This window comes from Anolis carolinensis, chromosome 6 (assembly GCF_035594765.1).
Source record: "Anolis carolinensis isolate JA03-04 chromosome 6, rAnoCar3.1.pri, whole genome shotgun sequence".
Taxonomy (NCBI): Eukaryota; Metazoa; Chordata; class Lepidosauria; order Squamata; family Dactyloidae; genus Anolis; species Anolis carolinensis.
The window spans coordinates 23515747-23519872 of NC_085846.1; the positions used below are offsets into that span (position 1 = coordinate 23515747).

At 38.4% G+C, this 4126-nt stretch overlaps 1 pseudogene; it reads left to right on the top strand.

Annotated features, from left to right (window-relative positions):
- The first annotated feature begins 3981 nt into the window (after positions 1-3981).
- On the top strand, positions 3982-4082 carry LOC134292805 (U2 spliceosomal RNA; annotated as a pseudogene).
- The last annotated feature ends 44 nt before the right edge of the window (positions 4083-4126 follow it).

Sequence of the window (4126 nt, forward strand, 5' to 3'; positions counted from 1 at the left end):
GGGATGGGCAAAGCATGGTCCTCCAAATGCTTTTGGACTGCAACTCCCATCAGCCCTAGCCAGCACAGCTGGTGGTAATGAATCCTGGGAGAGCAGTTGTAGTCCAACAACATTTAGAGAGTGGCACTTTGCTACCCTGTTTTAAGGCCATTTTTTCTTGGAGCAACTTATTAAAAAACAAGCCAACATATCTCTGCTCAACACTCCCCCTTTCTATTTCCTACTCTCTAACCCTCAATCATTTCTGGAACGTCGTGGAATAATATTTAAAGTAAGTTACATTCAGGGGCCTGTCCTTTCTTGAGTTAAAAAAATAATAAATCAAAACAAAAACATTGACCTAAAGTGTTCTTCTTTCTCAACCTGGGACTGTCGAGATGTAGTGGACTGCAGTTCCTATCTCCCATAGCCAACACAGTCTTTGTGGATCATGGGAGCTACCGTCCAGTTGAACCAGGTTAGTCATAAACTCCATTGGATGATTCTGTGCAAATTCCTCGCAAAGGAGGAGAGAAACAGAGAATTATGAGGACCTTCATGTACACTGCTGTGATCTATTTAGTTGAAAGGCAAAATATATTGGAATTACAGTCCAACAACTGAGTTGACCACAATTCCTCAATGCAGCCACTTTTTTTATAAACTGAGAAATTATTATTAATGGTATGTAGGCAGTTCCCAAGTTACAAAAATCTGACTTATAAACAACTCACAGTTAAGAATGGGAGTGAGACAACAGGAAGTTTTTATTTCGTGTCAAAAGCATTGCATAACAAATACATTTTAAAATGATGAAAAAAAAGGAAATCACAAGCAACTAAATAGTTTTAGACCAAAAATGGGCAACAGCAACCGCATTGTCCGTAGCGTTAAACAACTCCTCCTCCGTGCATGAGGCAGGGCATTGTGGGCAAGCATACATATGCGGAGTTGTTTGTTCTGCTCCACAGTCACACAAGGTGGAGGATTCCTCCAGGTAGTGCCACCTTGCCAAGTTGTCTTTAGATCAAGCTGTCTTTAGATTTCTCTCACTTCACAACAGGAAGTGAGAGAAATCTATCTCTCCAGAAGGGAAATTCACTCCTGAAAGAGTTATCATGGAGGAAAGGTGTCTCAACTGAAGCCTTAGCACCAATCCTTATTTCCACAACAAGCCAAAATGTTCAAATTTCAGTTGTCACAGGGACAGAAAGTGAGGTGAAATCTTCTGAACATGGGCCCAGACAACAAAACAAACACCTCCGGGGTGTCAATCAATTCTTCCCTATGTTCCAAAGTCATATATATATATATATATATATATATATATATATATATATACACACACACACACACACACACACACACACACACACACACACACGCACGCACGCACACATACATATATACATACACACACACACACACACACACACACACACACATATATGGCTGGATTTACACTTAAAATATAAATCTGTTCTGACTTACATATACATTGAACTGAAGAACAAACCTACAGAACTTATCTTGTTTGTAACTTGGGGGCTGCCTGTAATTACTTTCAGTTTATAGGATAAAAAAATACATCAGAAAGCAGTCAAGATGTATATTATAGTCAATTTTCTAGCGTGTAGAAATCGCCCAAAATGAATCCTATCTTCGACAACACAATCCTATCTTAACTGATTTTTTCCATAGGGATGTAATTTGAATGAACTGGTTCCATGCTATCTTTTCATTACAGGTTGATCCATTAAACTGCTTCCCCCTCAGTCCGATGAGTCTAAAAGTGAACCTTTAAGATGGGGTGGGAATAGCTGCACAAAACTCGGAGAAGGGGGTGTCCACAACACCCACAGATCAACCTTTGGGAAATTCATTTTTTGAACCAAATAAGTGTTTTTCAGCCTTAGACCACCTACAAATGTTTCATCCCCCTTTGTGGGATCTTAAATCAAAATGGCATATGTGAAGGCATCTTGTAGCCCTTTGGAACTTCAGGGCACCACCAGCCTGATTAAGGCATATTGAATCACATTTGAAAGGCAGTATGATGTGTCTCATAAAGTTGCTTAAAAAGCAGTAGGAAACAGGAACAAAAATGATCATATAACTAGAAGAATCCCAGTATTTTGGTCTTTGAGGTTTGGAGGCAGGAGAATAAAAGCAAACATGACTAAAATGTATATATATGGTGCAGAGCAAGTGGATAGTAGTTCACTTTTCTCTATGCCTCTTGATATTAAATTTGGGTGTCCTCCAGTTAAGTCAAACTGTGGATGACTCTAGATAGATAAAAGTCATATTTCCGTTTCATACAGCATAGGGCTAACATATCGCTTCTTGTTTCCAAAGGAGGTCAGGAAGACCTCGATGTCTTTAAAAAGAAGTTAGAAAAAAAATCCTACAGAGTTAGATTGCCAATAAATATTGCCATGATGGCTATGACTACTACTGGACCAGACAGGATGTCTCTGAAATTCTGAAATCTCTAAGCTCATAGTGTTTTGGAAGTCTGATATGGGAACAGTCAGCTGCATGGTTTAAGGGGTGTCCATCTACCCTCAGCCTATGTGTTTGTAAACAAACTCAAATATTACAAAACACCAAGATGTATACCATAAATGGAACAAAATCAAATTTGGGCAAGGGTCTCACATTTCTTGGAGAACTGGAATTCACATCACAATAAGACATACTCACATCATTGGAAGGGATCCGAAAGCTTTTGGTACATATTTCAAACTCAAAAGCAAGGCCATCGATACATCAGGTTCACAATAATCTATCTATACAGTCCAAAAAAGAAGTGTGACTGTAACACAATAAACAGATTCACTGGAAAACATACTTACAAGTGTTAAAGGGCCCATGCCAAGCCATGTAAAATGAAAAAGGTAGTCCACCTGCAATCAGAACCAAACAAGAAAAAATACTCCCGGTATCCTGTTCCTTATTGTGGCAGTTCCTAATACTTTAAAGCTAGTGTTACTGATGTGGGAAATATAAATCCCAGTGTTCTACTAACATTCTTGCGATCATAATTACATTTTTCCCAGAAAATCAAATGTGGTAATGATTGTTGGGTAGATTATAGGTTGTGTCTTTATACTGCACAATCAGTTTAGCTTGAACAATTCCCCCAATGTATGGCACCAATCATATGGACAAACCAAATAAACTCCAACAGCTTTTCCCCATAGGACATCAGATACAGTACAGCCTCTGTATCCATGGAGATATATTCCTGAACTTACCATGGAAACAGGAAACCATGGATAATAGTAAACCTTATTGAAGGATACAACCTATGCTGGAAGCGACCATAGACTAAAGTTGGAGAACCCAGAAAAATCTTAGAGGGAATTTGATAGGCCTTACAATGTGACACCACAGTGCGCAGAAAATGTAGAAAATTCCTAGAGAAGACATATTTAGCAGATGCAGGTAGGTGAAACTACAAGTTTGGGCACCATACTGTCATCCTAAATTAATTACTTGAATGGAAGACATCCTACATCAGATCTACCATGGTGTTTTCTCCCAGAATAAAGCTGAGCATTCTTAGTTTTCTTTGCCTGTCATTAAACTGGATCAACATTTCCAGAGTTACCAATTTACAATATTTATCATTTTCCATAACCCCATCCATCCTTCAGATATATTGATAATTGCTAATGATTTAAGCCTCTCATCTCATGGTCAAATCTCAGAACTAGGGGAGGATGGTTACACAGATTTCCAGCCTTAGCGCTGGTTAAATTGTGTATGTTATGAGGGAACACTGGCACTATGCGAAAGGAAACCAAGGAAGAAATCAACCCTTTAAACCCATTCTGGCTTAGGAAATACCAATTTCTCTACCATCTACTTTTTATTGCTCTACCTATCTGTTAGTAAACAACTATCATGTATTCTCTCAGTATTTTTTATTTCAGTCAGTCAGTCAGTAGCCTTTATTTCGGTCAACAAACCATTGGCTAGGAACAAGTTACAGTTATCGCTTCTCGGCCTTTTGGCTAAGATCAAGTGTAGTATCTGTTCTTATTTTTTATTTCAGTAACTGTGTATTGCAATATCTTAAAACTGTGCAACTCCAATTTCCACTCATGTCTTTTTGAATATGAATAATGCACAAATGGTC